This window comes from Phalaenopsis equestris, unplaced genomic scaffold, assembly GCF_001263595.1.
Source record: "Phalaenopsis equestris unplaced genomic scaffold, ASM126359v1 Scaffold233490, whole genome shotgun sequence".
NCBI classification, from domain to species: domain Eukaryota; kingdom Viridiplantae; phylum Streptophyta; class Magnoliopsida; order Asparagales; family Orchidaceae; genus Phalaenopsis; species Phalaenopsis equestris.
Genome location: NW_018251434.1, coordinates 159,554 through 183,043, shown reverse-complemented (window position 1 = coordinate 183,043; position 23,490 = coordinate 159,554).

Here is a 23,490-nt window from a genome sequence, read left to right as displayed (position 1 = left end):
CCTTTCAACGAGACCGGGCAAAGAGGTGTAAAAAGGAAATAGTTCAAATTTGGAATATTTTGTTGTAGAATCCAAAGGAGGAAGAACTAGGGGATGTCATGGATCCAGAGGAGAACCTCGGTGACTTCCCAGTTTATCCTATGGTTTGGCTTTGTTTTGAGGAGAAATTATTTAAATGTTTCATCCTGTAAACTTTATTTGTTAGGGCTTACATTTGTGTGAAATGATCACACAAATAGCCTGGAAGATGTAAAAATTTAGGTCTTGAAGAATAAAAACCTTAGAATTACAATAGAAGTCAGGGTTTATATTGTGTAGCAGTGCTACACAAAGACCTAATGATTAGTTGAGGATTTATGTTGGACTAGACAGACAATCTCAAAATCTTATGGCTTGTTTATTTAATTTTAAGGAAAGATATGTTGTTGTAGATCCTCTTACTGTTGGAGGTGGTCGTGCTGCCCATAATGCTAGCTCCAAGCTCCTCATCGTGACGAGTTTAAGTCTTCTAATGTTCAAGTTATGATGTCAAATTAGTTGTCCATATGGTTATAGTTTTTTAAATATTATGAGGTATATTAAAGTTGATTAGAGTGACACTGGTTAGGGTCTTACAGTTCCCTCGTTCCGACACCACAATTTCTATCAAATTCACTTAGTCCAAATGAATTTACTAAACTCAATTCAATGAGTTCCATAATTTCATTTAGGCCATGGGAAATGTTGTTAGCAACCATATCTTACCTCCTCCGAGGGATTCCCAATCATCCGATAGAGACATCTTGAATTAGTTGCAATTGTTGTTTTGTGTTGTTTGTGATTAAATTTTAAGTTGTTTTATCATTTGAATGTTGTGGAGGTGAATTTTATCTTGGTTGATTTTAATTTTGGTTTTAATTTCATGACTACCTTAGCAGTTTTGGTTTTCATACAGGGTGACATCATTGTTTAACATGCAAGTTTTGGAAGTATAAAAATACAGTGTGGGAAGTACAAGAAAAGACGATACTATAAACTGTAAAAGCGTACCTAGCGAATCTTCTTGTTCCACCACCTAAAAGATCAGTACTTGCAAGACATGTATATAATATTGCAAGGGCTTTAAATTGCAAGAGTAGATGAAGGTTTTGTTACAAAACCCCATGTTATGGTTTCATTGGATCTTTGTAGATCCTACTGGATAATTTTAGAACAAAATATGGCAAGTCCAATTTGCCCTTTAAAATATCCAAAAGATATCAAAATGCTCAGTTCATGACTCTGAATTATTTTGAAGATCTCTTGAATTATTTTGTACTCATTTCTGAACTTATCATAATGTTTCATCAGTAATCCGAGTTTGAAGTGTGACTACCCTATTTTTCGGTGAAACTTAACAATTTAATTATCCTAAGGGTAGGATACCCAATTAGTTAATTGATATTTTATTTAAAAGTTATATGAGTGGGTACCCCTAAGGAAAGTTTAGGTTGTTTAAGATTGTCGTGCCCATAATTAAGGTCATGCTTGTAGTGTTTAAAGATGTTAATCACCAATTATGTTATCTTCTAAATCTGACCAATTGAGCTTAGACACTGAGCCTATGTCACTACTAAGCCTTTAACAATCATGATAGTTGAAAAGTTGATTATCAGAATTTTGATTTCAATAATATGTATTCTTATTAAATGGTCAAACCATCCTCAACTTTGGGCTTGAGAAAAGTAATTTCCATCTTTTCGACTTAAGCCCATCACTTAAGAATCGTCTGTTCTTAGTTGACTTCCAGGTCATGAAGATTAGGAGGTTTATGGTTTTGTTGATGTTGTGCAAGGGTGGTGAGTGGGTTTCTAGCTGTTAATCCCATTGTATTTCAATCATCCAAATATGTTTATTAAGATCAAAATTATCCCATTTTCCCTTTGGTTAATCCTAAATTATGATTAAGGAACCAAAGTCTAAAATTACCACTTTTCCCTTGGGGCACTTCACCTCATAATGCATTAAACAAAACTCAAATGACTTTGAGGGTTTAAAGTGTCATATTCATGAGATAATCATAATGTTGGAGGACAACATGTGGACCTCTCAAAATTTTAGTTTAATTTAGATAATTATTTAAATTTAGAAGATAAGAATTTCAAAGTTTAATTTTATTATTTATCAAAAATAAAGTTTGTATTTATATTAAAGTTATTAGAGGTCTCCTAAGGTCAAAGAAACACTTAGGTAAAATTTAATGATTTTTTTGAATTATAGTAATTAGGTAAAATTTCATGATTTTTTTGAATTAAAATATTATTATTATATTTAATTTTTAATCAATCTCAATGATTAAATTAGATAAAAAATAATGTTTTAAGTACCAAAAATCATATTTATATTTTTAATAGACCTCTCTAAATTCAAAAAACTCAGAGAACCAAGTTTTGTTTTTTGTGATTTTTAATTTATTTATTATAATTATCTTAATGGGAAAATATGAAAATAATGGGAAAATATTAATGGGAAAATATGAAAAATTCATTTTTAAGATTTTAAAATTCAAATTTTAACTTAGAAAAATTAGAAAAAATATCCTAATGAATTCTAACTGATCAGGGAACATCACTACTCATTTTGAATCATTTTTTGTATTCCTAAAATTTTTGATTATTTTAATTATTTTTAATTCAAAATAAAATTTAAAAATGAAATATTTTCGCCAAAATGGATTTTATTTTTATTAAATGCCCTTGGTCACAAGGACCTCACAGCAAAAATTTTCATAAATTTTCTAAGTTTATTTAGTTTAAAATAATTATTTTTATACAAAAATGCAAGGTTTCCTTAAAAGTTCATTTTAGTGCTTAGACTAAGTCGAATAATTTTGATTTTCCAAGTGATAATTTGATTTATGTAATTAAAATAAGCCAAAATGGTCACACTAACTTAAAAATTTGGCCTAGAAGAAGAGAGATGCTCTCAAACTATAGAAAAATTAGAAGACATGGCCACTGTCATGAGGAATGAACCCTAATAATTTCAAGTCATGGTGGGCCTTATTTAGTTATGGCGAATTAAAATACCACAGAGGGTATGTAATTAATTAAAAATCATATGTTTGACAAATAAATTTTATTTTTAGTCCAAATTATTTTCCTTTGTTCACTGAGCAAGAGGGCATTTTTCTTTTATTTTTATGATTTTTCTATGCAAAGATATGATTTCTTAAAGCTCTGGTATTTAAATAAATCAAAAAATTGTGATTTGCTTACCTGTCTAGCTCAGCGCCAGTGAATTCTAGGCAGCTCCGAACCGCGCACGCGTCGCTCTACCATTTGACGTTGTAAGCCACATATCCTCCACGCGAACTGTGCTTTATTAACCATATCTTTGTTCGACTTCATCAGAATTGTTCACTGAATAAACACGTGATCGAACGTCATCTGTTCATTGTCCCTAAGTGACCTAACCCGTGAGCTGTTCACACTAAAACCTTATGTTCTTCGTCTAGACTCAACCAAATAGCATGGGGTTTGTTCTTAAACCTTCATATACTCGAGACAAGCATATCCATACAGTTTATACGGTATGAAATATAGTAAATACATATGGAGAATAGAAACGAGCTCGGTTTAAGGTTAGAGCTCAATATCTTTATCTAAGAGGAGAGGCCGCAATCAGATGGTTGTCGTAGTTTTGATTGGGTCCAACAAACCTCCATATGTAGTCCCAAGACTTGGTGAATTGTGTAGGTATGAATTCAATCAAAGTGGATCTCAGGTGTTGGTCTAGGCTATGTTAGAGGCTATTTCAGAGGGGGCTTTTGTGGGGAATCAACTTCTCTCACAGTGTGGATGGTGTGCACACAATTAATTGAATTTTGGTACACTGTGGAGCTATGGATAGTTCTGTCTTGGTTTTGGGTAGAAATTTGAACTCAAAATTGGGCTTCCACAGTGGGGATCAGTGGGGAAAAACAGTGGCGGTGAGTTTAAGAGTTCTTAGAGAGTGTCTGAGAGCAACTGGACAGAGATTTGCCAGAGATTTGGCACTCTCTTCCTTTAATCGTGGAGGGGGTGAATTTAAATAGTAGAGCTTAGGGTTGAGCTCAGTGCCAATTAATGGATGCAAAGAACTGCTTAGGTGGAGGGCTGAGGAGGTCTAAGGAGCCATTGGGAAGTGGTGGCCTCTAGGGTTGAAATTAGGTTTGATTTATGGGTGGTGGCTCTCTATTTTGGAGTTTTCCAGTCACAAGGCTAGCTGACAAGGCCAGGGGTGGTGGCTAGAAGGTCAGGTGAGTCAGGGGGCGGCTTAATTATAATTTACTCCCAATGATAAGTGATGATGGAAGAGATTTTTGGTTAGGCCCAAAAATGTGATAAGATTAATTTAATGACCCATTGGTCCATTACTCACTTGGGTTGTTTGAGTGTTTATATTGGTCAATAAGGTGTGCTTAGTGGTTGTAGATACCTTAATTTAGTGACTTTAGGAAGACTAAGTCAATTTTGGTGCATCGGTCCAATTTAGGTAAAAATAGCTAAAAGTTGGGTTTAGTTTAGGCTAGCCATTACTTTGAGCTCAATTGAATGATTTTGAGCTCAATTGAATTACTTTGAGCTCAATTGAATGATCAACATTGTGTAGATGATTGTCATGAAGATTTTTGGTGAAGGATTGAAGTAATTTTGAGTTCAATTAGAAGCTCAATTTGAATGATTTTGAGATTTTGGTCAGTTTTGGCATGTTGGACTAGACTTGGGCCTAGGTTAAGCTAAGGTTGGGCTAAGTCCGAATTGATGGTTGAAAATGGTCTATAAGAATATCATGAAAAGTTTTCAAAATAAATTGGGTCTCACTTTTGGGGTTAGGGCATTAAATTTTGTGGAATTTGGAGACAACCAGTTTGGGGCAAATTTGGGGGCAAATTTGGGGATTTTTGGGATTTTTGGGCTTGGGTAAAAATTAAGTGAAACTGAGGCTTCAACAAGGCCAATTGAAGGTTGAATTTGATGTATAAGATTGTTATGAATATTTTAGGATTCAAATTGGGGCAAATTAAGTAGACTATGGTGTTCAATTAGGTGAGATTAAGTTAAATGGACAAAATTAGGGGTTTTGATTTTGATCAAAATTGAGCTCAAAGAATTGGCCAATTAGGCTTGAATTTGGTTTATAATTATCATATGAAAGGTGAATTTGAGTTTAGAATTGAAATTGAGGGAAATTTGGTATAAATTAATGGACATTTGGGATGAATTTGGGGAAATTGAGCCTCTAAAGATAATTTGGGGGTTTTGGTCAAAATGGTCAAATTGTCCAAATTGTGTCCAATTAGAGGGTCTAAATTGGTTTTGGAGACATTTGAAGTGATTTTTGAGGTTTTGGGAATATTTTGGGTGCCAAGGGTATTTTAGTAATTTTGACAAATTTGGGGGTATTTTGGTAATTTTGGCAATTTTGGGAGGTTTTGAGCAATTTGATTATTTTGAAATGATTTGAAATGATTTTCGAACAAATTTAGGTATTTTGGGTGAAATTGGGGTTTTTGGCCAAATTTAGGGTTTCAAGGGCATTTAGGTAACTTAGGTGGATTTAGGGGCAAAACGCAAAGTGGGACATTTTGGTAGAATTGGTGTGCCAACCACCCTATATGAGCTATGGACCAATAAGATCCCCATTTGGGTCTTCTTTGTACTGGTCTTAGTTAAACCCTAGTTTAGGGCCAATGGGTCTAGGGGACCATCTACATGAGTCTCCCAAAAGATCATGGGATCAAAGTTAACAATTGGGTTGTGAGTGGATATAAGTGATAGTGAGTGCAAGTGATTGCCCTAGATCCAGACTAAATCCCACGGTCAACAGAGTCAGCCCTAAGGTCAAACAATCCTATGGGGGCTCATCTTGAGCTCCTCCATATTTACCCTACATACTAAGTGTTAGAGGTTATGACCAACATGTGGAACTTGAATTTGAGCAAGAAAGAGTTTAGAATTTCTCATGGTGAGGTTTCCTTTTTTAGTTTTCTAGGAATAGTGGACAGGAAAATCCTATGGCTAGACCTTAGGCTACTAAAGAGGAAAAAACTAAACCTCAGCCAAAAGTTAGGTCAATAAATGGACCCCTAATAGGGGCTGTGTGCTGGGCAAGCACACCGCGCGTATTGACATTAACTGATGAGATCAAAAGAACAAATGGAGACATCTAAGTCAACAGGCCTAGAAGGAGTGTAGAATTTGAGTGCTGGTAGTTTATGTTGGGGATATAGCAAGTGAAAATTTGATCGAAATGGTGGATTAAGAACTCTCGCTGGGGACTAGAGAGTGGGTTTTAAGTTAGCGAGTTTCAGATGTTCGTAGAGGATGAAAAACAGTATGTAGGTGCTGACTTATCCCAGATACTGCTTATATGCACAGTACTAAAATAATTCAGATTATATTTTTCACTTATATTTTCTTATTTTCAATGAAACCAACGTATACGTATCATTATGAAGTAATATAGGACTTTTTTATTAAGATCTGAAAATCGAACCCACTTGGAGAATACACAATATGCACTATTGAACAGCAAACTTTCTATCTCTAAAAATACAATAATTAAAACTAAAGATGATTTTTGCAGAAATGAAAATTAAAATATTTTTGGAATTTTTAATATTTTGATAAAACAATAACATTTTAAAAAGATGTCTAGAGTATTTGTAGCAGAAAAGCACTAAATATGAAAATATCTTTCTTCTTATCATGAATCAGTAATAAGTAAACGAAATTCTGTTGTAGAAGCATGTAAATTCTTTTGTGCCAAATTGGAGCAATAATATTCTTTACCCTTACTAGAGATGCTATAAAGAACATTGGCTAATTTAAAGTTTAAATAGTTCTAAAGACCGGCTAGCAAGGAAGATACTATCTCACACTCTAGAGTTCTCTGGATTCGCTCCATCTAGGGGCTAACATCCCGTATCAGAACCTAACACAATAAACTAAGTTGGGGGCCTTAACCTGTCACTTTAAAGTCCTCTAACTCTACACCCTTCAATGAATATTTTCCAATTTATTTGCACTCAATCATATTATTTATTTGCACTCAATCATATGAACTACATTCTCTTTCACACAACCTCATGTGATTCTTTCCAATTGTTAACTGAGACAATATCAGCCCGGTTCTTACATGTTGTCACAACAAATTTTAACATCTGGATTGGCCAAATCAAGAAGTAAATGAAGTGCATGGATTTAAATCATCAAAACTTCTTCCAACATTAAAGATAAATACTCTCCACAACTTCCATTCAACACTTAATTACTTATCATTTTAAGAAGAAAGATAAAGAAAACTACTCGGAATCCATGGAGAAAACAAAATCACACTTTAGTTTAAGAGTAGAAATCATTGTCAAACCAACAACAAGTCTCAATTAAAATCAAAAGTAGTCTAAAAAAAAGATAAAAACTTATCTCAAGTTCTCCACCAAACACTTGAAGTTCCTTTAAATCTCTTCTCTTTTACAAAACTCTCAATATAAAACTAAAAACAAAAAGAATAAAATAAATATGTGGTGCCTGAAAATGTCTCCGAACTAACTCCTCAATTCAACAACTCTTTTTAAGCACACTTTCAAAGACTCAATCTTCTATCTTTTATAAATCTCAAAAAGGTGCCTTGGTATCCCTTCAAAATATGTCTGATTTGATGTATTTCTCCAAGAGATGCCTCCTTTTGCAATATTTTTTGTCCATAGTGGTTGTAACCAAATATTAAGCCAATGGGTGCCTCAAAAACCTCTTTAAAATTTGAAAAAACTAAATTTACTAATCTAATAACTACCACTAGAACTTAAGCGCGGAGCCTCTGGCGCTTAGGCGCATCATTCTCTGTTTTACCGGTGCTTAAGTGTCGGATCTAGCGCTTAGGCGCCAAAACTCTTTGCCCAATTTTCACTTATTTGCTCCAAATTTGGTCCGTTGTCACTCCTTTAAGCATTTTTCACCATCACTCCTTTAAGCATTTTTCACCATTTTACCTGTACCTGAAAGAAAAACACACAAATACCTTCCATTAAAGCGTAATATCTGAAAAATAGGTATAAAACATGTCTAAAAATACTATATATTTTAGGTGTATCAGTGACCCCTTGGTAGGATTTGGAATTTCAGTATCAATCCTAGAAAGAGAGTCAGAGTTTAGGTACCAAACTCAAAAGGAGGGAATCAGAATTTAGGTACTAATTTCAGAATGAGAATTAAAATTTAGCAGTCATTTTAGAAAGAGAATCAAAAGTTATGGACCGACCTCAAAAGAAGGGAATCCAAAGTTAGGGACTGATTTTGAATAGAGAATTAAAATTTAAGGGTCAATCTCAAAAAGTGAATCAGAAGTTAGGGACCAACTGCGAAAGGAGGGAATCAGAAGTTGGGGACTGATTCCGAAATTAGAATTAAAATTTAGGGATCTATCTCAAAAAGAGAATCAAAAGTTAGGGACCAACCTCAAAATGAGGGAATCAGAAGTTAGGGAATAATTTCAAAACGAGAATTGAAATTTAAGGATAATCTCAAAAAAAAAGAATCGGAAGTTAGGGACCGATCTCGAATGGAGGGAATCAGAATTTAGGGACTGATTCTGAAATGAGAATTGTAATTTAAGGATCTATCTCAAAAAGAGAATCAAAAGTTAGGGAGCAACCTCGAAATGAGGGAATCAGAAGTTATGGAATAATTTCAAAATGAGAATTGAAATTTAAGGATCAATCTCAAGAAAAAGAATCGGAAGTTAGGGACCGACTTCGAATGGAGGGAATCAGAATTTAGGGATTGATTCCGAAATGAGAATTGAAATTTGAGGATCAATCTCAAAAAGATAATTAGATGTTAGGGACTGATTCTGAAACAAGAATTGAAATTTTAGGATCAATCTGAAAAAGAGAATCCAAAGTTAGGGACGAAATTTAAGTTGAAATTTAAGGATCAATCTCAAAAAGAGAATTGGATGTTAGGGACTGATTCTGAAACAAGAATTGAAATTTTAGGATCAATCTGAAAAAGAGAATCCAAAGTTAGGGACCGACCTCGAAAGGAGGGAATCAGAAGTTAGGGACTGATTTGGAAATGAGAATTGAAATTTAAGGATCAATCCCAAAAAGAGGGTCAAAAGTTAGGGACCAACCTTGAAAAGAGGGAATCAACAGTTTAGGACTGATTCTAAATTGGGAATTGAAATTTAAGGATCAATCTCAAAAAGAGGATCAAAAGTTAGAACCGACCTCTAAAGGAGGGAATCAGAACTTAGGGACTGATTCCAAAATGAGAATTGAAATTTATGAATCAATCTCAAAAAGAGGATCCAAAGTTAGGGACCGACCTTGAAATGAGATAATCAAAAGTTAGGGACTAATTCCTAAATGAGAATTAAAATTTAAGGATCATTTTCAAACAAAGGATCGAAAGTTAGGGACCAAACTTGAAAAGAGGGAATCACAAGTTATGGATTGATTCCACAATGAGAATTGAAATTTACAATATGTTTGTGGTGTTGAACCCATAAATATGTGTCTTGTGATAATGCTGATATTGGTGAGGAAGATATGTCAAATTTTTGGAGATTTAGGGCAGACAAGGACGGTCGTGCTGCTCGAGCAAAGAGTAAGAAACCTTAGAATCGAGAGAAACTACTTAAGGATTTAATTTCATTTTCGTTGTTGTTTTTTATCACTTTTAATTTTCAAGATATGTTTTTCCAAAAATTAATTTTTGTTGGTTGATTGATTTTTAAAAGAGTGTTCTATTTGAATTTTATAATTAAGTTTTTATTGTTTTGTTCTTTGTTCTTTATAGTTCAAAACTAATGTATGATTCTATGGCTCTTTATCCATCACACAAAAGGGCAATTGAACAAACAGACAAAATTCTGAAAGAGATTTCATTAATCCACTTCAGCAAGTGTTATAGATTGAGTACAAACCAAAGCCTCAAAAGGTACAATATGCTGAATGCATCAAAGTACATCTAAAGATACCTCATGTTGGGTACATATCACAAGCTGAGCATATCAGGTACATATATCATCATATCTGTCAGAACGCAGTACAAAGGGTATCCCATGAATGTCCATCTCTGGTGGGGTGACTATCAATAGAGCTGACAGACTGAGCCATGCTCCAGGACAAGAGTTCCCTTTGCATGTGCATAGAGGTGCAGCCCTCTCATAGCTCGTAAGGTAGTAGTTCTTCCAACTCCAAATCTAGCTTAAATCCATATGACATTTTGCTGTCATCCATTCTTCGGAAAGTTACAGACACCCTGAAGTGTCATACCCCTAGAATGCAATGTTTAGCAATGTCTGCTCCATTTCTTTTATGACCCAGCACTAAGCCCACTGGTAGCAGAATCATTTGAACTCGTTGGGGACAAAGACATCTATTTCTTTTTTGAATAAAATGTTGTCTTTGCTCATGAAGGAGACCTTGCGAAAAGAGCTGTGCAGAAAGTTCTAACAAAATTATGATGGTCTATATGTGGGGGAATGCAGTCATCTTCATCATATATATCGATGATACAGCTGTTGGGAATACAGTCAGCTGGAAGTATGCTCCATCGGACCATTCTCTTGATCATCCATTTTATCATGGGAGGTTGTCGGTCCCCCTCATTGTATCTTAAAATCCATGGGGGATTTCCTTATCTGTTGATACACCAAAAATATATGCATTTTAGAATGATATTTTATACTCATTTTTGGTGATATTGCACTTTAATGAAAGTTATTTTTTAATGAATGAAAGTTATTTTTATGTTTTCTTGCAGGTTGTTGAATTTTAGGACTTAAAGCAAGAAGGAAGCAAAAAGGGTGAAATTTGGAGCAAAAATGAAGAAGTGGAAATCTTTTTAGTGTAGACGGTGCCAGAAGCAGCGCCGACGATGCCAAAAGTAGTGCCAACCACGCCGTTTGACAGAGAGGACAAATTAAAATATAGGACACTGGCGCCAACGACGCCAATGTTGGTTTAGGCCCGATTTCTATAAGATTCAACAAATTCGAACACATAAGATTCAACAAATCTGGACGACACCTATTGGAGAACCGACTCTATGCTTTATTTCGGGCCAAAATTGATTAGAAAGGAGACTCTTCCTGCCATTTCATCCCCTCCATTCAATCTTCTACACATCACACTATCTTCCATTTTTCATTCCACAATCATTTAGAGTCCATTGTTCTTATAATTTAGAGTTTTGTCGTGAGATTAAGTGTGAACTCTTCTCTAAGAGTGTTGGAGAAGGAGAAAAGTGAGAGATTTCTTCTTCCTTCATTTTTAAGAAGAGGCTACAAGAGATTTGCTTTGAGAAAGAGTTTCAGATAAGTATTGTTTATTTATTAGTGTTGTATGAACTTTCTTTTAAAAATAAAATTTGTGTTTTGTTGTATCTTTCTCATGAAGTCTAAGTAGTTTACTTTATCTTTCTCCATACTTTGAGATATGGCAAAATGAAGAGATAATATGGATGTGCTAATATTAAAATACAAAATAAATTGTGATGATTTTTCAACTTCAAACTTATTTTACTTTTCGATTTGGTCAATTGAATTGTTAAAATATTTTTTGAAACATACGATCCGGGAAATGGAGTATGAGTTCTACAACAGAGTGAGGATCATGTTTGATTCCATGAAGGAGAACTTCGTTCATAAAATTAAGTGCAAATAAATAGGGAAATATACTTTGTTTGGTGTAGAATTGGAGAACCTTTAGGGTGACAAACTAAAATCCCCAATTCGGTCTTATTGTTTAAAAACTAAAGAGAGAGCTAGTCTTTAGGTAATGGGAAGTGGGAGCTCTATAGTGGGAGTCAGTATCCTCCTAGCCTAGCCATGGATTTAGGGACTAAACCTGGGATTAGCCAATAATTTTCTATAACACTGTATTTGGGTAGAGAATTAAAACTGCTCCTAAGTGGCACAATACATAATTGAACCATTTATCTCATTTGATTTTACTAGAACCTCATTGTAGCGGGAAAGATGCTTTTTCACATAAGAAGTCTTCATCACATAAACATAGTTTACTAGTTTAATAGATTAGTGGATTCTGTTTAAACTTTGTATTCTAGCTTTTTTATTAGTTAAATAATTTAGTTTTGATAATATCTCAACATTCAAAATTAGTATCTCAACATTCAAATATCTCAACATTCAAAATTAGTGACAATAATTTTGTATTGACTTTCTGTGAATTTCCTAGTAAATTTATTATTTAAAATTTAAACCTTCCCCATGGGATCGATATTTGGGGCTTAAATAGAAAATCCTTTATTACTTGATAACGATGCATATACTTGCATCGAATCCAAAAATCAATTGCTTAAATTTGTTATTCATAAAATATTGCATCAAGCTTTTGACACCGTTGCATAGCGGAGTTAACTATACAATTTTTACACAACTATATTATTGTTGGATCATGTTTTTTGCGCCGTTGTTGGGGAAGTTAACAGTAAATTAAGTAGATTTGTTAAATTAAGAAATTTAGAGATAATTATATAAGAAATAAAAAAAAATAAAAAAATTCAAAAATTCAAAAAGTAAATATATTTTTATTCAAAAATTTTTTTTATGAAAATTTTCTTTGCTTATTATATTTGTTTATGTGTAATATTGGATTTGAAGGTTTAGTACCTTACGATACCAAATTCGGGCATACTATTAGAAAAATTAGAAAACAATAAAATAAAATAAAAAATTTAAAGAAAATGGCAAATAATTTAAATAATCAAATAAACAAAAATCGTCAAAGACTTTTAAAGATTATGCTAATCCAACAGCAGATGAACTTCACTTGACTATTCCCAATTCTGATGCTGCTGCTTATTTATTTGAGCTTAAACCTGCTATTATCCAATTGGTACAAAATAATCAGTTTGGAGGAACACCTACTAAAGATCCAAACTTACATCTTGCTAGATTTCTCAAAATTTTAGCTACTTTTAAATATGATGGAGTGTCTAATGATGTTGTTAGGCTTAGACTTTTTCTTTTTTCGTTAAGGGATAAAGCCAAGGATTGGTTAAATTCATTAGCACCTGGATCTATTAGAACTTGGGGAGAACTATCACCAAAAATTCTTAGCTAAATATTTTTCACCCTAAAAAACTACAAATCTTATAAATGAAATTACATCCTTTTGTCAGTTTGAAAGAGAATCAATATATGAAGATTGGGAAAGATTTAAAGATTTTCTTAGAAAATGCCCACACCATGCTCTACCAGATTGGTTAATAATTCAAATATTTTATAATGGATTAGCAGGATCACTTAGATCTATTATAGATGCTGCTGCGAGTGGATCACCAATGTCAAAACCTTTATATGAGGAATATTCTTTAATTGAAGAGATGACTACTAAAAATTTTCAATGGCCCTCTAGAAGGGTAAATCCTAAGAAAGTAGCTAGTATTCATGATTCTGATGCAATGATTAGTTTAGCATCTCAAATTGCTGCTACTTTGAAAAAGATGGATCAAATAGTAGTGAACTATTCTCAAATACCCCCAATATTAGAGGAAAATTTACTATGACAGATCATTGATACTCAATCAACTTATAAAACTTAAATGCTATAAATAATCGAAATAACAATCCCTATTCTAACTCTTATAATCATGGATGGAAAAATCACCCTAATTTTAGTTGGAATAATTATAATAATTCAGTAAATCCTTTCAAAAATTTGAAAAACTAAGGAAATCCTAGTATCAACCTTATTACTCTCCTAGATTTAACTCTAATCCCAACCCATAAGTTAAGGAAAATAAATTGACGATGAAAGAAGTAATGTTAAACTCGGGAAATCAAATACAGAATCAAGGGGTTACTAATAGACATATTGAAAATCAATTAAGAAATATTGCTTCTGCACACAGTAACAGACCTTCTGGAATTCTTCTGAGTACGGTGAAAGTTAATCCGAAATATCAAAATAAAGATCAAACTAAAGTGATTCAATTGTGAAGTGGAAAAGCAGTTGAAACAAGGATCCAAAGAGAAACTGAAGTTGAAGAAGAGAAGGAAGAAATGGAAAGAGACCAAAATGAAAATGAACAAACACATGGTTCTTTAGAAAAACCATTACATCAGTTTTCTCAAAAACTGAAGTAGAAGAATAAAGATAAAAAATTTACAAAAATTTTTGAAATCCTTAAGAAGTTAAAGATAAAAATTCATTTTGTTGAAGTTTTGGAACAAATGCCAAGTTAGGTGAAATTTATGAAGGATATACTAAACAAGAAAAAGAAGTTTACAGATCGTGAGACAGTTGCACTCAGTGAAGAGTGTAGTGCTATTATTAAAAAAAAGCCTCCTGAAAAATTAAAACATCCTCATAGTTTTACTTTACCTTGTGCTATTGGTGAAAAGTTTTTTTGGAAAAGCTTTATGTCATTTAGGAGCGAGTATCATTCTTATGCCTTTATGTATCTTTAAAGGTTTAAATTTGGGAGAGATTTCACCTACTACTGTAACTCTTTAGTTAGCTAATCGATGAAAAACTTATCCAAATAGAGTTATAGAGGATTTATTAGTAAAAGTGGATAAATTTATTTTTTTTGTAGACTTTATAATATTGGATATGGAGGAAGATAAAGAAATTCTTATTATTTTGGTGATAATATTTCTTCCAAGAGGGAGAGCTATGAATGATGTGAAAAAAGGAGAATTAATAATGAGAGTTAATGATTAAGAAGTAACATTTAATATTGCAAAAGCTATAAAATATCTGGCAATAGAAAAAGATAAAGATTGTTTTAGGATGGAAGTAATTGATCATCTGAGTAATGAGCAATTCAATAATGAGTTTGACGACAAATTAAAGCAAGGAGAATTTTTTGAAAACAAGGATGAAGTAAAAGAAAAAGATTTAGATTATATTTAGGGCAAATTTGAAACTTTAGACTTGTTGGAAAACAATAAAACAAATCTTATTCCTTCAAGTATTAAACCACCTGAAATTGAACTGAAAATATTACCTGCCCATTTAAAATATGTGTTTTTAGGAGAGTGATCTACATTTTCTGCTATTGTATCTTCTGAATTAACATAAATTCAAGAACAAAAATTAATATAGTTGTTAATAAACTATAAAAAGGCTATTAGATGGACTTTAGTAGATATTGAAGGAATTAGTCCTTCTATTTGTATGCATAGAGTTATATTAGATGAACAATATAAACCTAAAGCTGATCCACATAGGAAATTAAACCTAATAATGAAAGAAGTTGTTAAAAAGGAAATATTAAAATGGTTAGTGCTGGAATTATATATCATATTTCTGACAGTGATTGGGTAAGTCCAACTCACTGTGTTCCAAAGAAAGGAGGAGTGTCCGTTGAAGAAAATGAGAAAAATGATCTAACACCAAAAAGACAAGTTACTTGTTGGTGAATTTGTATTGACTATCGAAAATTAAACTTGACCAACAAAAAATATCACTTTCCTTTACCTTTTCTAGACCTAATGTTGGATAGATTAGCTGGAAACAAATATTTATGCTTTTTAGATGGATATATCAGCTATCACCAAATTCCAATTGCTTCAGAGGATCAAGAAAAAACAATATTTACTAGCCCATACGGAAAATTTGCTTTTCGTAGAATGTCTTTTGGACAATGTAATTTAATTGAACATGGAATGGAAGTGTTAGTGGATGATTTTTTAGTTTTTGGAACCTTATTTTAACTATGTTTAAATAATTTAGAAAAAGTTCTGGAAGTATGTGAAAAAATCAAAAGTATGTGAAAAAAGGAAGTATGTGAAAAAATCAACCTATTACTAAATTGGTAAAAATGTCAATTTATGGTTGTAGGAGGAACTATACTTGGGCCTAAAATTTCTGAAGATGGCATAGAAGTATATCGTGTAAAAATTCAATTTATTAAAAAATTACCACCTCCGACTAATGTTAAAGGGGGTAAGAAGCTTTCTAAGACATGTTGGTTTCTAGAGGCGTTACATAAAATTTTTTTCTAAAATAACTAAAACATTATGCCAACATTTAGAAAAGGACATGATAAATTTTTTTTTAATAAGGAAAGTATAAAAACATTTGAATTATTTAAAGAAAAATTAATCACTGCACCTATAATAGTTCCCCCTTATTGGGAGAAACTTTTTGAAAAAATGTGCGATGCTAGTGATTATGCTATTGGGATTGTGTTAGGACAAAGGCACAACAAAATTTTTAAAGTAATATATTATGCTAGTAAAACTCTAAATGATGCTCAAATTAACTACACTACTACTAAAAGAGAGATACTGGCTATTGTTTATGCCTTTGATAAATTTAGACCTTACTTAATTGGAACTAAATGTATAGTGCATACAGATCATTCTGTTATTAAATACTTAATGCGAAAGAAGGATGCTAAACCAAGATTAATTAGATGGATACTTCTGTTGCAAGAGTTTGATTTTACCATAGTTGATAAAAAGGATAATGATAATCAAATAGTTAATCATTTGCTTAGAATAGAAATAGAAATATTAACTAATTTTGTATTAACTAATTTTGTAACTAATTTTGTAAATAAAATTTTAGATAATTTCCCTGATGAACAATTATATAGTATTGATGAAATGAATGTACTGTGCTATGCCGATGTCGATGCTATTTTGGGTTGGTGGGAGTTGCCCGTAAGAAGCTGTCGGTCACCGAAATTGAAATCCCGTCGCCCACTTCGGAAGGACGTTTTAATTTACATATATCAAACTGACCCCATATTTTTCATAGTTTAAGTGAAAGAGCGTTGTACCTCAGATTTTGTATCTATCCCGAAGGATAAAGTACTTGAGGATGAGGCTTGATGAAATAAACTAAAAAAGTATGACATCCATTTGGTCTGCAAAACCTTTATGTTTGACAAGTTCCCCTATTTAATATAATAAAGATTAAATAGAATTTATAATATTTGATTACATCTTAAATGACCAAAGTCACCTAAGAAGACTCTCGATAAAAATCAAGAAATATTATCTTCGGGAAATTCAAAATGAATTTCAAAGGATCATGACTTTTCAATGAGATCGTACAAAGAGGTGTGAAAAGAGAAATGACTCAAATTTGGAACATTTTTTTGTAGAGGTTAAAGGAGGAAGAACTAGAAGATGTAGAACTAAGGGATTTCATGGTAGGGGACGTCATGTATCCAGAGAAGAACCCCGATGACTTCCCAAGCTATCCTAATCTTTGGCTTTAAGTTTGAGGAGAAAAATTTAAATGTTTAATCCTGCCAATTTTATTAGTTAGGGCTTACATTGAGGGCTTACATTGTACATTGGTGTGAAACGATCACACAAATATCCTGAAAGATGTGAGGATTTAGGTCATGATAAACGACAACCTCAGAATCCTAAAACGAGTTAGAGTTTATATTGTATAAACGGGCTATACAAAGGCCTAAAGATAAGGTGAGAATTTACGTTGCTTAAGCGGGAAACCTCAAAGTTCTATGGCTTTGTTATTTAAGTCTAAGAAAGGAAGATTGTTTTAGTTAGGGAAGACAGGTTTTGCTATTAAAGATGGTCGTGCTGCCCACCATGCTAGCTCCAAGCTCCTTGGCGCCACGAGTTTGAGTTTTTTAGTGTGTCAAGTTATAATGTCAATTCAGGTGGCCTTATGATTGAAGTTTATTAAATTTTATGAGAGCATGTTAAAGTTGATTAGAGCGACACCAATTAGGATCCTATGGTTCCCTCTTTCCGGCACCACTATTTTTTATTGGATTCACTTAGTCCAAATGAACTTACTAAACTCAACTTAATGATTTTTATAATTTCATTTAAACCATGGGAAGCCTCGTTAGCAACCGTAGGTTACCTTCTCTGAGGGATTCCCGATCATCTGACAGAGACGTCTTAATTTAGTTGAAGTTGTAGTTTTGTGTGATGTTTGTGATTAAATTTTGAGTTGTTTTATATTTTGAATGTTGTGGGGGTAAATTTTTATCTTGGTTGATTTTAGTTTTGGTTTTGGTTTTGGTTTTGGTTATCCATGCAATTTTATATAAGCATAAAATTATAGGATAAAAGTACAAGAAAAATAATGTTGAAAACTGTAAAAGTGTACCTGGCGAGTCTTCTCATTCCACCACCTGAAACTTAAAATGCTCGTCAAGGCAATTCATATAGAGGCGAAAGGTAAGATTTTGGTAGTTTTCTTAACCTTATTTCATATCTTGGTGGGTTCTTAGGAGTTTAATTAAGGATGGTTTTATTAAGCAAAACATATTAAGTTTGGTAGATCTCCAAGATATCCAACAGATCTAGAGAAAGAAGCAGGTCCGTGCTACTCTCTCGCTGCCTGGTGAAAAATCCCGAGTTCTTTTAAACTTATTATGTTACTTAATAATTCATCCTGTAAATACCCTCATTACTCAATGAGCATTGATGTCTCAATTATCCCTAAGAATAGGGTAATAATCACTTGTAATTCAATTTAAGAATTATGTGGGTGAAGAACCTTAAAAAGGCAAGTCAGTGTTGTTGGAACACTTAGCAAAATTTTGACCCTAATTGGGATGGTAATGTTTGAAAGAATTCATTAACTTATCTTTTTCAATTAAGAAGGTGAGATTGGTTTCTACCAATTAACCCCTTGTGTTTCAAACATCAAATTAATTGATAAGATCAGAGGTTACCCATTTTCCTCTTTAAATTAAGCATAAATGTTAATTAAGGCTAATTTTCCAAAATTACACATTTGCCCTTAAGGCTCTATCACATCATAATTTGTCAAATTTAATCCAAATGACTTTGGAATTTTTATCCTATCTCATTCATGGGTCAATCAAGACAAAAAATGAGAAAATGTGATTTTTCAAAATTTAATTTAATTTATATAATAATTTTCTTGCGAAAATAGGATTTCTCAAAGAAAATTTTTAACTTGACCAAGATAAATCCTAATCCCTTGAAATTTTTACTGTAGGTAGACTTAGACAAGAGACTGTAGGTAGACTTAGATGTAGGTAGACTTAGACAAGAGAAATCTTTGAACCAAATTTCATGATTTTTTGAATTTTATGTGAATTTCAAGAATTATTTCAAGTTCTCGGAATTATTAGATATAAAATATTTAAAATGGAGAAAATTAAGTTTTATATTTTTGAAAAGTCTTCCTGAGGTCAAAGAACTCAGAGGAGAAGGTTTTAACTTTTTCTAAATTTTATTGGATTTATTGGATATAATTTAATGAATACTCATTTTCAGCCTTTAAAAATCATTTTTAAGCTTCAAACTACAATATTTTTATTTTGAAAATCAGGAAAAATATTCGAATTGTTCATAAGTGGTTAGGAAGCAATTTAGAACATTTCTATAAGTTTTATTATTTTTGTGATTTTTAGGGATTTTTAATATTTAAATAGTTAAAATAGGTTAAAAATAAAGTTTTTATTTTAAATATTATTTTATTTTTATAAAATACCTCTAATCTCAGCTCGTATGGAAGTAACCTTCTAGGTCATGCTCCAGGTATGTTGAGCTCCTGATCAAGAAGACCTTCTAAGTCATGCTCCACATGCTCCAGGATAAGAGATAAGAGTTCCCTTTGCATGTACTCAGAGGTACAACCTTCTCACAGCTCGTATGGAAGTAACTCCTCCAATTCCGGGTCCTGCTGGAATCCATATGGTATTTTACTGTCATCCACATCCTGCGGAAAGTCACAGACAACCTACGGTGTCGTACTCCTGGAATGCAATGTTTGACAATGTCTGCATCGTTGCCCATGAGAACAAGTACTAAATCGACTAGAAGAGGAATCTCCACAGAACCTCTGAATTCTCCAGGGACGACGATATCAATTTCTTTCCCAAATAGAATATTGCTTTTGCTCAGAAATAAGACCGTGTAGAAAGGCCTCACAAAATCATGATGATCAATATGTTGGGGAATGAAATCACCCTCTTCATAGATATTGATGAGGCAACAGTTGGGAATGGAGGTAGCAGATAGAATATTCCATTTGATCATCCTTTTGACCATCCATTTTATGATCGGTGGTAGCGGATCTACTTGATCATGTCTGAGGATCCCAAGTGGATTCCCCTGTCTGTCATTCGTGAAGTTATAACAACAACCACATTGGATGGTGATTCTTCCCTTCCCTCTCATCCATTTCTTTGGCTCAGAATATGTCCTTTCCATGAGAAGGCCCACTCGGCCTCTATCTCTTAAATCGAAGATGCAGTCCATAATGATTTTTTCATCAGTCTCGGAGAAAACCCTGGTGTACAGCTCCAGGCCATCCAATATGTTGACGAACTTTCCCTGAACCTCTTTATAGAACTTGAATTCTCTTTTATTTACTCTACTTATCTTATAGTATTCTACCATACCAGGGGTTAGCAGCTATCGCGGGCATTTTTTCCTTTGTGCATTGGCGGGAACCCAAACTAGTGCCGGTCGATCTGGAATATGGGATACGGCCTCTAACGGGATGTACGACCCTGAGCTCCATGGTACATGTTGATCCGTCTCTAGTGGGACATATGGTTCATCCATCATGAAATCCAAAGTTTGAGATTCGTTTGTGCTTGAAGTGTATTCTTCTAATGTACTGAAATGTTGCAGATGCAGAACATTACAATCCAGCCATTCTACAAATACGCTCGTGGCTGATGTCCCGGCCAATATTTCAACGTTGCATGTTGGGCGACCCTTGCACAAAACATCCGAAACTGAAAGTGTGTTTGACTCTTTCACAAACCCTGGTTCTTCATCCGTGGTGGGTAAGCTAGTAGAAGTTTCTTTCAGGGTCGGATCATAAATGTGCCCATAAGGAATAGGGGTGAGCAAGTTGTTCATCTCTCTTTGACGTTTGCATTCTTGTCGTAGAAAAGCTCTCTGCTTCTTGCGGCTAGCGTTCCTGTGTTGCGTCCTACAAAGCAGAGTACTTGGTAGTTGTTTATTATTGGCAGCTATTAGGCCTCCAGCAGGTGTAGCTACCATGGAGGACAGACGGCTGGTGCTTGGCAACTAGAGTTACTTGATGGCAGACATTTGCTTATCTAAGACATTTGCTTATCCAATTGACAATTGAAGAGGATTATGCTAAACTTTTTGCCAAACAGTCATTAGTTATTGGGGGGCTACAATGAAACTTCTGAAATGGACCACTGACTTTAATCCTAGTAAAGAACCTCCTGTGGTTCCACTTTGGTTCAAGCTTCCTGGTCTCCCTATTCTTTACTTCAAGTTGAATGCCCTTTTTAACATTGGATCTGCTTTAGGCAGACCCCTTAAAGTTGATGCTCACACTTTTAACAAGGCAAGGCCTGCTCTTGCTAGAATTCTCATTGAAAGAGACATCACCTTACCTTAAGTTAAAAAAGTGTGGATAGGCTTTGAATAGGATGGTTTTTGCCAAGAGGTAATCCTTGAGCAAAGACCTTAATATTGTTAACATTGCAAGATGTTTGGGCACACTAGGGATAGGTGCTATAGACTACACCCTCCAATGAGAAGGAAACAGTCCTCTTTGAAGGAAACTGCCCCCATTCAACTTCCTGGGGTTAGTGAGGATGGCATACAGGAGGAGGATCAGAACTCCCCAACCCATTTACTTCTATTAATCCCCCTTCTCCTCCTAAAGAAGTACTAAGAGAGGAACCCAATATCATCACTCTATTGTCCCCCACAGTTGCTTCATGTGAGGAGAGGCTGCAGGATTCAATTTAGGAACAACATTTGAATAATGTGATTGAAGGAGAAAAGGTTACTGACTTGAACCACCTTATGGGGGAGGATTGGGTTATGCAGACCTCTAAGAGAAAGAAATAACAATCCACAGAATCTCAAAGATTACAAAGAGAGGCAGCTTCCATTAGTAATATTATGAAGGTTGGATCATCTCCTGGACCCTCTAGAGGGAGAACCAGATCCTGATCACAACCTTCACCCCATCTTCATCCTCAAAATGCTTAACTTCTCTCTGGTTGGTCTTTTGACCTCTGGTCATTTTATGTCTTTCATAAGACTCTTAATTATTGTCCTTAACTTCAGTTATTATAAGTTGAGAAGGGGTTTCTATGGCCTTGGGGTGATGGCAGACTCTTATCAACATTTAAATACTCTATATCTAAGAAGCTATGGAAGACTGCCTTTTCCTTTGTCTTTTGTTCACTCCAAAAAGTCCTTTAGCATTTTTTTGGTGTGTTGTGATAGTCGTAACAATTTGAGAAAGGGTCTAACTGTTCCTTGGATGTTGGTAGATTTCTTTCTGCACTCTCCCATCCTTCTTAAAAGACATGGGAGTCTTTCTATTTCCTTCAGATGTCTCATGTCAGCAAATTACTGGTCACTCTGCTAGATTGTTTGGATTGCAATCCTTGGGCTTTCACTTCCTTCAGATGATTAATTTGATGTACTGGAACATCAGGGGGATTGCTGAACAGAAATCTTTGATCATAATTAAACAGTTGGTTAAGAAACACAGGCTACTGTGTTTTACTATTCTTGAACCTTTGGTTCACTACACTCCTTACAGATTTAGAAAGCACTTCCCAAGTTTCACTTGTAAGTACAATATTAATAACAAAATTTGGTTTTTCTATAGAAGTAACCTGAATATTCAGATCTTGGAAGACCAGCCTCAATTGCTTCATATCCAGCTTATATGGGATTTTCTACATATTCAGACTACCTTCATTTATGCTGGGAGTTCTGCAAATGATAAAGCTCTATTATGACAACAAATCCAGCATCTCAACTCCTACATTCATGGACCTTGGATCATTGGTGGAGAATTTAACAGTATAGCTAGATTAAATGAAAAATTGGGAGGGAAACCTGTGGACATTACACAAATGTTAATATTTAATCAGAATATCAGGAGCAATGCCCTTGCTGAACTTCCTCATCAGGGACCTCTTGACACTTGGAGAAGGGGAAAACTTTTTGAAAGAATTGATAGATTCCTGGTCAATCAAGCTTGGCTGGATACCAACTTTATGACTACAATTTCCAATCTTACTTCCACATGTTCAGATCATAGGCCTTTACTAATCTCTATATCCCCTAATACTGTTGCTCCATTACCAACATTCAGATTCCTTAATGTCTGGGTGGAACATCCTGAATTCCTCTCCTTTATTAAGCCTGTTTGGGTACCTGTGTCATCCTTCAATCCTTGGGTTAAACTATGCCAAACACAAAGAAAAGTGGCTAATTTGCTGAAAGCATGGAATTGGAACAGCTTTGGCAATCTGATAGCAAAGGTTGAAGAGGCTGAAGCTACAGTGGAACAAGCTGAATTAAACATTCAGATGGGGATATCTGATGAACAAAACCTGATAGTAGCAAATGCAAATCTGCAAATCTATATTCATTGGGAGGAAGAGTTCTATAAACAAAAGGCTGCCATCAAATAATTTGTTGATGGGGATAGGAATATTTGAGATAGGAATACAAAGTTTTACCATGCTTGTATCAAGCAAAGAAGAAATTCCAACACCATCTTGAAGAGTAAAAATC